Here is a 14,797-nt window from a genome sequence, read left to right as displayed (position 1 = left end):
AAGGAAGTAAATAATAAAGATTAGAGCAGAAATAAGTGATTCACAAATTTATAAAAATAGATCAATAAAACCAGGATCTCGTTCTTTGGAAAAAAAAATCACAAAATTGATAAACCTCTAGTGAGACTTATCAAGAAAGAGAGAGGACTTAAATAAATAAAATTAAAAAGGAGAGAGGAGAAATAAAAACCAATGTCACAGACATAAAATTACAAGAGAATATTATGAAAACTTATTCATCAACAAATTGGACAACTATATATCAACAAATTGGGCAACAGAGGAATTGGACAAATTCCTAGATATACACAAACTACCAAAAGGTAGAAATAGGAAGAAATAGAAAATTTGAACAGACCAATTACCAGAAAAGAAATTGAATCAGTTATCAAAAAACTCACAACAAACACAAGTCCAGAATCAGATGGCTTCACAGGCAAATTCTACCAAATAATTAAAGAAAAGTTAATACCTATTCTTCTGAAACTATTCCAAAACATAGAAAAGGAAAGAAAATTTCCAAATTCATTCTATGAGGCCATCATCTCCCTGATATTGAAATCAAAACCAAAACCAAAAAAAAAAAAAAAAAGAACTGCAGGCCAATATCTCTGATGGAACATAGATGCAAAAATCCTCAACAAAATAGTAGCAAATTGAATCCAATAATACATTAAAAGAATCATTCACAATGATCAAGTGGGATTTATTCCTGGGTTGCAAGGGAGTTCAATATTAGCAAATCAATCAACATGACATATCACATCAATAAGACAAAGGATAAGAACCATATGGTCATTTCAATAGACACAGAAAAAGCACTTGACAAAGTGCAACACTCATTCATGATAAAAAAAACCCTCCAGAAAGTAGATTTAAAGGGAACATACCTCAACATAATAAAGGTCATTTGTGGAAAACCCCACAGGTAACAAAATTCTTAACGGAGAAAAACTAGAAATTTTTCCATAATGTAAGGAATAAGACAAGGATGTCCACTTTCACCACTTTCATTCAACAGAGTACTGGAAATCCTAGCCGTAGCAATCAGAAAACCAAAAGAAATGAAAGGCATCCAACTTGGCAAGGAAGAAGTAACTTGCAGCTGACATGATACCATAGATAGAAAATCCTAAAGACTACACCAAAAACTGCTAGAACTGAAGTCAGTAAAGTCACAGGTTACAAAATTAATGTCTAGAAATCTACGTTTCTATATACCAATAATAAAGCAGCAGAAAGAAATTAAGAAAGCAATCCCATTTACAATCGCACTAAAATTAATAAGATACCTCGGAATAAACCTAATGAAAAAAGGTAGAAGATCTGTACTCCGAAAACTAGAAAAGAAAGCACTCAAAGAAATTTAAGATGACAAAGAAATAGCAAAACTTTCCATGCTCATGGATTGGAAGAACAGATATTGTTAAAATGTCTATATTATCCAAAGCAATTTACAAATTTAATATAAATTTAATACCAAAAGTATTTTCATGGTACTAAAACAATTCTAAAAAATTTGTATGGAACCACTGAAGACCATGAATAACCAAAGCAATTTTGTTTTTTTTTTCAATATATGAAGTTTATTGTCCAATTGGTTTCCATACAACACCCAGTGCTCATCCCAAAAGGTACCCTCCTCAATACCCATCACCCACCCTCCCCTCCCTCCCACCCCCCATCAACCCTCAGTTTGTTCTCAGTTTTTAAGAGTCTCTTATGCTTTTAACCAAAGCAATTTTGAAAAAGAAAAGAAAATCTCAAGGCATCACAATTCTGGATTTCAAGCTATTTTTCAAAGCTATATAAAACAGTATGGTACTGGCACAAAAATAGACATAGATCAACAGAACAGAATACCCAAAAATAAACCTACAATTATACAGTCAATCTTTGACAAAGCAGGAAAGAATATGCAATGGGTAAGGACAACAAATGGTGTTGGGAAACCTGGACAGCAACATGCAAAAGAATGGAACTGGACCACTTTCTTTCACCATACACAAAAATAAATTCAAAATGGATTAAAGACCTAAATATGAAACCTGAAACCATAAAAACCCTAGAAAAGAACACAGTCCACGACTTCTTTGACATTGACCATAGCAATCAGGGTAGATTCCCTGAGGCAAGGTAAATAAAAGTGAAAATAGACTATTGGGACTACATCAAAATAAAAATTTCTGCACAGAGAAGGAAACAATCAACAAAATTAAAAGACAATCTACTGAATTGGAGAAGATATTTGCAAATGACATATTGGATAAAGAGTATCCAAAATCTATAAAGGACTTATCAAACTCAATACCCGAAAAAGAATCCAGTTAAAAATTGGGCAGAAGATATGAATAGACTTTTCTCCAAAGATGACACATTAATGGCCAACAGACACATGAAAAGATGCTCATCATCACTTATTGTTATAGAAATGTAAATCAAAGCTACAATGAGATATTATCTCCTACCTGTTAGGATGGCTAAAATCAACAACACAAGAAACAAGTGTTGGAAAGGATGTGGAGAAAAAGGAATCCTTATGCACTGTTGGCAGGAATGCAAACTGGTGCAACTCCTGTGGAAAACAGTATGGAGGTTCCTCAAAAAGTTAAAAATAGAACTACCCTGAGATCCAGCAATCACACTACTGGGTATTTACCCAAGGAATACAAAATACACACACACACACATATATGTATATACATATATACACACACATATGTATACGCACATAATGGAATATAATTCAGCATTTAAAAAGGAATGAAATCTTGCTATTTGCAACAACATGGATGGAGCTACAGAGTATAATGCTAAGTGAAATAAGTCTGTCAGAGAAAGACAAGTACTGTATGATTTCATTCCTATGTGGAATTTAAGAAACAAATGAACCTGGAGGGGGAGAAAGGAAAGCAAAGAAACACACTCTTAACTACAGGGAACAAATTGATGGTTACTAGATGGGAGGTGGGTGAGAGGATAGGTTAAATAGGTGATGGTCTGCACTACGGAGCGCACTTGTAATGAGCACCAGGTAATGTATGGAATTGTTGAATCACTACATTGTACACCTGAAACTAATATAATGCTGTGGATTAACGGGAATTAAAATGAAAACTTAAACTTCCATTAGCCTTCAGTTGAGCAAAATTATCTAAAACATCTATTTTATAATAAAGTGCTGAATATCTCATGTAACTTACTGAAAATGGTGCTGAAAGCACAAAACAGAATGCTTGTATGGATACCAAAATGGCTGTAATGGGTTGTTCAGCTTCACGGCTGACTGGGAGCTGCAACCTCTCCACCACTGCCCGACATCACAAGAGAGTACTGTACCTTCATATCGCTAGCCCAGGAAAATACCAAAATTTAAAATCTGAAGTATGGTTTCCACTGAATGTGTATTGCTTTCTCATCTTTGTAAAGTTGAAAAATCCAAAGTTGAACCATAATAAATCAGGGACCATCTATATAATTACCTGCCAAAGAGATGGGTCTTAAAGATTCACTGCTAAGTGACTATATTTTTACTTTTTTTGTATTTCTCTATTTGTCTAACATTTAAATTAGATGCAGTAGGGAAAGGGAATAGAGGAAATGTTTTTATTATCAAAGTTCAGTTACCAGCTTTCCTCTTCACAACTACATAAATAAGGACATTTTAATACTCTAATTAATATCCATTTTTAACTCTATGCCATGTTTTTATTGCCATCCTCTCATTAAAAATCTAATGAACATTAGCATACTGACAAGGATAATAAATGCCAACAATTCATATCCAGTTATTAAAGCTAATGGTTTTCCCATTGGACTGTAATATATGTTTCAGCTTTTTTGCCAAAAGCTCAATGATACTTTTATCTCCAGCCAACCAATTGCACATTTAATTTAATACCTATTAAATGCAAACAGCAACCCAGAAATTACATTAGAGTTGTTACCCGAGCCATCAAGAGCCAGTGAAGATTAGGTAAAGGACTAATACTAGTTGCAGACTAGAAATGATAAACAAATTCCTGCCTCAGCAAAGTGGCTTATTTGAGAAGACAAAATAAGTCATATGACAGACTCTAAGCCCAACAGCAGGACAGATGTTACTGCTTCTCATGCAAAGCTGAGAGAAGTATCATTTTAAACATGCTTGTTTTTAAGAACCCTTTCAATGAGCAAGTCTTACCTCTGAATCCTATTTAGTTTTCCAACAATTACATTTTTCTTTGTTACACTAGTTCTCTGAATTGCTAATGTGACACCTTCTTTCAAAAGGAAGGGAATTTTTTTTAATAAAATTAATTAGAAAAGCTGAAGAAATTTATTTGGACCCATAAGAAAGACTTCCTACCTGAAAAGTAGAAAAGCTTGTTGGACATGATATTAAGAAAGGTGTCACAGAGTGTATTGCTTACTGACACAGACATACTGCCTGTCTAAAATCTAGACAATACCACATGTCTATTTGTTCTTCAATATTGTGATGCAGCCATTGGTTTGGCATTTGCATATTGCAAAAAGTATAAAGTGAATTTTTATCCTTTTCTTCACAATGCTTTGTTTTCTTTGAAATGAGCAGTATCATGATCAATAAAGCCTAGATGTCATTTTTGGACTCAGAGTCTAGAAATGTCAAAGAAATTTCAAAAATTTTTTTCTAAATATTTTGAATTGTCTCCTTACTTTATAAATCAATATACACAGCATTAGAATATAAATTCAGGAAAACATAAGACTTGTTTTTATCTTTATAAAATCAATACATTTAAACAAAAATCATTTTCGTAATAAGCATAAGATATTAGCGAAAGACTTAAGATCGCTAAGATTTGAGGTGAGTGAATTTGGAGATGAAGGTTGTTGGGAGAGATAGTCATCTTGGACTCTTGCTTGTTGGCATATCTTGCTGGGTATTCCAAGATTCCAAGGCCCAGACCGCTCTTTTACCCAATCCATTACTCACGGTTATGTACCTGATTACTTGAAAGCAGAAGTAATTTATCCTCTCCCCTGCTCCGACAAAGGCTAGCTTACTCTTGCTATAAACCAGAGGTGGATTCCCCAAGCTCAGTATTGCTCAACTGCAGCACAAACCTATTATGTGTAGCTCGTCTATCACTCCCCATGGAACTTCAGCAGAAGAGCAACCAATACAAATACAATGATGCTCATATGTGCCATGAGTAATAAGGTATTTGGTCTCTGACCCAGGAGTCTCATACCTTCAGCCAGCACCTATGAAACAGTAACAACCTAACTTCTTACTTCTGAAGAGGGCAAAATCAAATCCAAGATCTGACAAAGTTACTTAAGATAAAGCTAATTAAACTCCCTAAGCATTAGTGTCCCCATATGTAAAAAAGGACACATGATAATGCCCATCTCAAGTTTTTAAGAGTATTGAATAGTATACCTGTGAAGTCTCTAATGCAAAGAAAATGCTCAGCAAATGTTTGCTTTTAAGTATTGCCACATAAAGGACTATTTAAGACCATGTCAAAAGAAGGGAAAGTTCATTCTAGCTATTTACATTGTCCACATTTACCCAAGTGCAACTTCCAGTCCTTAGAAACCTTTTATAGAAATTTAATACTGAATCACACTACACCATCATACTGAATTCTATTTGATCTCATTAGAGTATTTCTTTAATATATGGCTTCATTCTAATTTAATGCTATTAAAAATATTTTTAAATGTGTTCTCTATATTCATAAATTATATCAGTATGCAATTTTCTGTTAGATTTTATAAAATAAGAGATTTCTTATTAATTCTATATATTTTAAAAGAATTTGATAAAGACTGGAATTATTTTTTTTTACATTTATTTATTTGAGAGAGAGAGAGAGAGAGAGAGAGAAAGAGTGCTTGAGCAGGAGAGGGGCAGAGAGAGAGGGAGGAGGAGAATCCCAAGCAGTCTCTGCACCATCAGTACACAGCCCAATGTGGGGATTAAACCCATGAACCATGAGATCATGACCTGAGCCAAAACCAAGAGTCAGATGCTTAACCAAGTGAGCCACCCAGGTGCCCCTATCTTATTTCTTTAAAATATGTATTGGGGGAACTCTACATCTTTCTGAGATTCATGCTTTTATGAGGGGATAGTTCTTGCACAGATTTCTCCATTGCCTTCACTATTGTTGCTATTAGTCTGGATTCCTGTGGGGACAAACTGGCAGTAGTTTTGCCCACATTCCCTTTCTCACTCCTACTATAGAGGCTGGCAAGGGGACATATTTCCTTTCTATCCTCTCTTGCATTTCAGTGGGGCCATGTTGTCCCAGTTACATTTGAGGCCTGAAAAGAAAACCCAATGTTTGTTATGGTAGATTGAAGACAGACCAAAGAGAACCTCCTCTCACAACACATCCTTATCTGCCCTTATTACTGGTCCATTACAGTACATCCAGCCTTACAATCCCACCTTTATTGTCAAAGGAAGCTTCAGGGTAAACAACACCCCCTCCCACGATCAGTTAGGATCTGGTAAAGTCCCCAACCTTTGGTGTGTTAACTGCTTCTCCACCATTCTCTCAGCCTTTGCTAGTCTGACTTGAGTGGTTCACTGTGCTCTTGTGGAAGCCCACTTACTTTGCCTAGTTCTTTCCTTTACCTCTGTTGAATCATAGACAAAATGGAACTTCCTTCAGTCCAAGTCTATCTTCACTATGCTTTCCACAATTTCTTCAAAATCATTTCTCTGTTACAGCACTAACAGCACACATAACCTGCCCCCCACATGCATACATATATGCAGGCTTACATGAATTTTGGTCATTTCAATGAGATTAGGAGAAAATAGTTCCAAGTAATTAGACTGAAACAAATATGTCCACCATATAATTTAACTCAAAAATGGTTAAAGATTAAAGAGGTCAAGAATAACCCTGGGGCAGAGAAAACTGCTAGAAAACTATTACACAAAATTCACATGAGGCAATTGCTATAAAACTAAGGCTATCTCTGATGAGAAAAATACACTGTGGAAGAAGTGACAGGATCTATTATAGGAATGGATTGGATATAGGAAATGATGAAAAAAGAAATTAAGATTATTTCAGTCCTGTAGGAGACTTTAGAAAAAGAGGCAAATATACAGTGGAGGAGGGAAACCCTAAGTGTAAAATACAAGGTAAATAGCGAAGAGTTTTAAGAGTTTTGAGTTTGATATGAATACAGAATCCTAAAAGAGAATATATACCATTGGTGGATAGAGTTATAGGACCCAACCTTTGAGCTGGTATTGCAGACCTGAGAGAAGTTAACAACCCAGATGTGTTCTCTGAAGTCTCCAGAATAGATCGCTTTTCTGGGAGAGAGAAAGGGAAAGGGGCATGGGACCAAGACCTGAGTTCTCATTTGGAATCACAAGGAAAAAGATGAAGAACAGAAGAAACTTGGACCATTTCAAGTATTGGTTTCCACCCTTCCTTTAAGTTATCTTTTGTTGTCCTAACTAAAATACTATCCTCTTCATTTTAATCCCATTTTCCCACATTGACTCTTTTTTGTTCTGTAATGATATTTATAGCAATTCACAAAAACATCCTTAAATTTCAAGATTTTAGTGATTTTTCTATTGTTATTCAAGTATACATATATCTAAACTGAAATTTTCATCCATTTCCAGTTCCATAACATTCATAAAAATGTTATGAAAAATTCAAAGGTAAGGTGTTTTTTGGTTTTTTTTTTTGTCTGTTTGTTTTTAGAGAGAGCATGCATGAGCAGGGAAGAGGGGCAGAGGTAGAGAGTTTCAAGCAGGCCCCATGCTCAGGGCAGAACCTGACACGGGCTCAATGCCACGACCCTGTGATCATGATCTGAGCCAAAATCAAAAGTTGGACATTCAACTGACTGAGCCACCCAAACACCCAACAAAGCTGAGCTTTCTATTAACTATAATCTAGACTACCCACTTCAACATATAATATGTACTATTATCTGGTTTGTGATACTTCAGCCAATTTTCTATCTAATTTTTGATGTTTCTAGCCTAGTCATTTTAATTTATTTAGTAAGTGAAATTTCAGGGGATTATCTACCATACACTTTACTGAAAACCAATACTCCCACATGCTTTTTCTTTATTTAATAACTTCTACATTTGGTCATCCAAATAATTTAAATGCTGGTTTACTCTCTCTATTCTCCTTTCTATCACAAGTCTTCTGACATTGTAAAAGGCAGTAAACACAAGATTATTTTAAATATGATCATGTCCTAATGAAATCAGAAGTAATAAAATCTAATAACAGTATATAAAAAAACAATGAAAATTAGTAAGCAATATAGTTTAAAGAAAACAAGACTATAATGGTAACAGGAAAATATTTAAGTCAGTAGTAAAAATGGATTATTTCATTAACCTAAAAATGATTGTATTTCAAGTTCTTCCCTGAGAATTCTGGTTTGGATGGTTATGTTCAAAGACCCAATATATTTGTAAAATCTGTATGCCTTCAGCAAGAAAAGAACAGAAAAGAGAACATGGCAGCGGAGTGGGTAAAGCATGCTAAGATTATACTGCTAAATCCAGCGCATAGGATTAAAACACTGTATTTGAAATCTCAAAATCAAGTTACTGCACTTCATAGCAAAGGTTCAAAAGACATCATTAAGCAGGGAAACACAAATCTTACCAAAGGCAGTATGGGATTAAACTAAAAGTACTAAAAAGCAAGAAATACAATTCTATCTACCAGAGGGAAGATGCCTCCTGTAACAAGGGGTGGAGTGGGGGGTGGGGAGGGGGGGCCTGTTGTAGTAAATAAAAGTAAACAAAACAAAACTGTAGGTTTTATATCAATAACATGGAACATTGTTTTTTATTTTGTTTTTTAAATAAAATTAGATGGATACTTGCTGTTGTGGAGACCTTAGGGAAGTAGATCTATAAGCAAACAGAATATGCTAAACATGCATGATCACCTACCTCTACCTACCTCTAATTCTACAGGCCTTTGAAGTGGATGTAGTCCTTAGAGGGTACCAAAAGTTGGTTTTGTTTTCTCATTTAAAATGGGAATGGGCTCAGCACTATGCTATGCACTGGGCCACAAGGATGCCCTCTTTGAGTGTGGAGTCCAGAGAAAAAAACAGTGAAGCAGTACTGTGTGGCACAACAATACAACTGTGATACAAGATGCCAAGGAGGTCATTAGAAGTGATGCTCCCTCCAGAGACAAGAGACTGAAAAGCCTTTTTGATTGGGAAGCAAAAGTCCAGGTGAGAAAGGCGAGTTAGAAGGTATCCAGGTGAAAAAGGGCACAGCCCGTGAAAGTCCAGAAGGAAGAACACACAGAAGGCTCAAGGGAATGAAAGGAGTTCAGCATTGCTGAAGTAATGTTATTGGGGAGTAGCATGAAAAGTCCTCAGAAAAATGGCATTCCTGGGTTTTGTTTTGTGTTACAGATTTTTTCAAACAATCATAGTCCTCATTTTTGATGAAATGATAAATGCAGTCTTTATTTTTTTTATAATGGGATCTTAGAATATATCCTAAGATATATTATCCTTAGAATATATCCTAAGAAAACAATCAAGTCAACCTGAAAATATATGATTCTGGCAAAAATAAAGTATTTTTTTTAAATGAGCAAAGTGGGTATGTTGGCTATAAGCATGGTTAATCAGAGAGCCCCCACCCACCCCCTTCTAAAAATCTACCTACACAAGTCCCATCAGAGAACAAGAGAGGGAGGAAGAAAAGCCTACAAATTAAATTTGAATAGTTTATTTTGTAAATGAAACTGGGGAGAAATTTCATAATTTAAATTTGATTTGAATTTATTATATAAAAAGAAATCATATGTATGGATAAAAGTGCCAAAAGAAAAAAAAAGGTAGACACCTAGATAATAGAAGTGGGGGGAAAGTCCTGGGAGGGAAGGATCCAGAGAGAGAGAAAACATGAATATGTTCTCTGGATTAGTATTAACAATGGGTTGTCAGTGATTAGCTACCAAAGGCAGATCATCAGCTCATCTTCTGTTCTTTTCCTATGCCCAAAGTGCTTTTCCTTTATAGTCTGATTTAATTTTTAAAATGACTCTCTGATAGGAGTTAACATCTCAGTTTTATAAACAAGTAAAATGAGGCTTAGAGAACTTCTAAAACTAGCCCCGGTTACCCAGGCATTTTCTGACCCCTAAGCCTGTATAAGGTACTCATCCCCACTGGAAGAGAACATATCACTGAGAAGAGGGATTAAAGAGATTATCTGAATATCTGGCCTAAATGCTTCTCTATAATATGCCACACAGGGAAGAGAGCATGAATTTTTTATAAACCTTCTGGGGACATCCTTGACTGATTGGTGCAATTTAGCATTCTTTGCTAACACAAGCAAAGACCCGGATTTAATTCTTGCTCAATCCAGTTGTCTTCACAGATCACAAATTCTAACACTGGTCAGCTGTCTTGTACATATATACTGATATTCACAAGGGATGCTGGGTGACAGTAAATGCAAATAAGCCATTTCTTCATCTCAGTCCAAAGTCCAGAGGGAGGCCAAAAGCCTCTTTTTGTATAGAGAATTAACTGTGGTGATCATGGTCACCAGTCTCCTTCAGACTCTATCCATGTCCATCATTCTCAATATACCCCCAGAAATTCTGATTCAACTAATCTTGGTGTAGCCCAAGCATTGATTTTTTTTTTTTAATTTATCATGCTAAAGTGCATCCAGGGTTGAGAACCACAAAAATCAAACCAATCAAGATAATCCCATTTCCACATAGCTTGTGATTGCTTTAGGAAGGGGCAGGAGACTCAACATGGCCCAATTAATCAGAAGAGAAATATTTTAGATCAACTCTGGAAAAACCTTCCTAGCTCTTAAAAATAAAAACCAAACAAAGATGCATTTCTTCTTCTGGACTTTGTCATGTCTGAATTGGTACATGGATCTACAGTAAACTTCTTGGGATCCCCAAAAAACAACTATAAGATAAAAATATTGAGGACAAGAAAATGAAGATTAAAGGAAACAAGGGTCATGATATTATTAATTTCTGGGATCCATCTTGCCTCTGGACTTCTAATTATGAAAAACAATAAATTCCCTTATTGTTTTAACCCTATTTGAGTCAGGGTTACCTATTACTTGTCCCCCATTACTGATCTAGTTCATGATACTGAGAATTATATCTCATATTTGGGTGACAAAACAAGCCTGACAGTATATTAAAAAGTTACTTCAGTTTTTAATATTATTGTTCAAGATTAATTATGTCATTGTTACCAACATTTTGCAGATCATTCAAGTTTAAAAATAAAGACATTTTTTCTGAGTTTATTCCATTATGCCCATCTAGCCTAGCCCAATTCTTAATACTATAATAGCTACAAATCGTTCCAAGAACCTACTAACCATAAGTAATCCTGCTTCTTCCTTATTATCTGTTCAGATAGTCAACAAATGCTTAGTTTTTTATAGACCAGATGCCATGCTTCTGTTGGGATACATATATTTTAAAACATGTTACCTTCTCTGGAAAAGCTCATCGTCTAGTAAGAGAAACAGATTTATGAATAGATAATTATAAAAGCATGTGATTAATTTCATCATAGAAACTAAAAATATAATTTTTGTAGAAGAGCCAAGGCAGGTTTGCAAACAAGCAAAAAAAAGAAAAAAAAAAAAAGAGACTTATCAGTTCTTACTCTTATGAAATCTCCAAATGTCTCTGCTTATAAATAACTTCGATAGCTCCTAATAAAATAGGAAAACATAAATAAAAAGTGAAAGTTCAGTGGCCAAGACAAATAAAGGACAAAAATGAAATACCTCAATTGTAGAGTCAGGAGCCTAATTTCAAAACAAGTACTGAAACTTTGACAGATGGATTTTGTTTTTTTTTAACAGCAGGGGAAGTTGTTCTCAAAACTGAATATTTTGCACAACTGTTTTATTTGAAGCAGAAGGGCACTAATGAAATTGCCTTTTCAGAAAGTCATAAATAAGAGCAAAATATCCCTATATCCTTAGGTATCAATTTTCTACATCAGTCATCTCTGTTTTGCTAGTGTTTTTCCCATTCCCTAGTAATCTTGATTTTGCATAATAGGACTTCAGAAACAACTGTCAAAAATACAACTGATTTGATTATACCCAGATTTCTAAGTCCAACTAAACAAGCATTTTATAGAAAAAGTACATTTTATAAAGCTCCAATGTTTTCTTCTATTTTTCTTCTCACACATAATAGGTAAAATACTGACCATGGGAAAGAAATAATAGACTGTACTTGGTTTTCAGATGCAGATGTTCTTTGATACAATTTTAGATCCTAATATATGAATCCCCAAATCCTCTTGTCAGTTCATGAAAATATTTGATCAGACAATTGAGCCTAAGCAATAAAATGGTGTATGTATTTAGTAGCAGTTAATATCCCAATATCTTGCCTAATTTTATATAGTTTTACATGATTAACAAAACACTATCTTGACTATGCATGTATTTGGTTATTCTAACCTCAAAAAATACTCTAAAAATTGGAACTTAAATTGATTGGTTGTCATTTCAAAATAATGTTGTATTTGCAAAATGCCTTTTGCCTGAATATGTGTCTTAGTAGTAAATTTGATTATTTAATGTTATCTGATATTCTTCCAGGGAAAAAAATGGTTAGAAAATTTGATTCTCCAATTACAAATTATTTTACTGAAATCCTTCTCTTCCTAAAAATCCTAATTCTGAACCTTTAAAAAGACCAAAGAAGATTTATAACTTGGCCCTGATAAGGATGATTTGCAATTATCCCAGCCAATCTTCTGAGTACCTGGATTGATATGCAAGTGTTGAGGAATCTAGCAAGGCTACAAGCTAGACTACTGAAGTTGTCCTAAGTTTCTTTTATCTGGAAGATTCAATTAGGTTTATGACAAATCCATTAAATGCAGGAAATAAACTCCATTCTGGAGCTGTCAAAATAGGAACAGAGGATAAGCTAGTTTAGGGAGCCTTGGGCACGCCTGACACTAGTCCAATTTCATTGTCAGGTGATGGTCCCAGGAGTTTTATGGACTCAATCCCTGATTGACAGCTCATTGGTGGACCTTTCAGTGGGGGAATGGTATACTAGAGTTCCAGGGATGATGGGTATAACTCGATCATCAACTCACTACCCCTTTTATACAGTTCTGTAGATTTTCAACTCTACAAACTAAAGATTACCTAATGGCTTCCTTTACACTGGACAGAGACCATGTGTGCTATTAACTTTTATGATAGACACTAGGATTTGCCTTGTATTTGCCTTTAAAGACCCTTGATGTCAACTAATTCATGATTTAAAAGCTTTTGACACTCCACTTTTAATAAGTATTTTCCCATGAAAACTTTTGATATTTTGTGTTATTTTTAAAAATTCTATTTAATAGCCCATGCAACTTTATCTCTGGTAAATAAATCATCTTACACACAGAACTACTTTTTGAAGTACTAAAAATAGCTCAGACCTTACCTTTCCAAACACACACACCCACACATACATCTCTGTTGTCAAGAAGTCCCAAGGGTCCAGAATAAGAATCTTAAAATGTTCACTTAAACTGGCTAAAGAATATCTTGTAATTTTTATATTGTTTATGTACTCATACAGGAAATTTATACCAAAAATCAAAGTAGTTTTATAATTTATTATATTCTGATGTCCTTGTGAATTGGTAGAATCACTTCACAGCACTAGAATTATGTTCAAACCACAGTCTTAAGATGTAGATTTTTAAGGAAACCTTCCCCCTACAGCCACTCATAACCCAGGCAGAGGTAAGATTCCTAGTAATTTTCAGCACATTTTGCTGCTGGGATCTCAGTCTCACTCCACTTTCTTCAGAGTCCTTCCCAACACAATAATTCTCTAATCCACCCCACCACAGGAGCACAGTCCTAGTTGATGCTTTCTGCTTTGGTTTTCATTTCTACCTTCATTTCTGGCAGCTGGATATTTCTCTTTCTTGAACATTTAGCTATGAATTTAAGGAAATTTCTTCAGAATGTTTTATTTATCATTACTAGGATATGAATTCGGAGGACCTTACATTATTTTTATTAACTTGATTTAAAACAAGAAAAGTCCGTCTTGATATTTTACCATATTGATGCATCACTTAAACAATGGAAAAATAATTTATAAAAAGGAACATGCTTCATTGTGTTGCCTGATACTTTCCCATTTAAACTTTACCTTAGATTCTTTGGAAAAAAAAGGCCAAATAGTTCATTATTTAATATTAAAAAGCATCAATATTTTTGAAACATACATAATAACTGAGAAACAAGGTAAAAACCCAAAAAAATCCATATTTATCAATGGATTGATTCCTCAGCTTTAATGGCCCACTTAACTCCCTGATCCTGCATTCTTCCTATCCTACTGCTGAGGTCATGTAGCTCTCATTTTTCACACCTAACCTCTTCACATTCTTGGGGATTCGTTTCCCAACTGAAGGTCTTGACTCTGGTAAATTTCAACACTGGTGCCTCTGAGACCTTCTTTCCTAAACTGCCATCTCCCACTGCACACTCTAATTCCCACTGGCTGTGAGCCTGACAATAGCCCAGGATATGCTTCTGAATCATGGCCTCTGTGATTAGATCACACATCTGCCATCAGATGTCCCAGATACAATACTCCATCCCAATCCCATGCCCACTGATGACTCTTTTTAATTCACTCATGCTGAACCTTTATTTCTGAAATGATTTTTAAGTATAGGCTATCAAGGCCTCATCCCTAGAGAGTGTACACATATGTGTGTACACATATATGTGCTTCACATA

This window comes from Acinonyx jubatus, chromosome B3 (genome assembly GCF_027475565.1).
Source record: "Acinonyx jubatus isolate Ajub_Pintada_27869175 chromosome B3, VMU_Ajub_asm_v1.0, whole genome shotgun sequence".
NCBI lineage: Eukaryota > Metazoa > Chordata > Mammalia > Carnivora > Felidae > Acinonyx > Acinonyx jubatus.
This window is presented reverse-complemented; position numbering follows the sequence as displayed.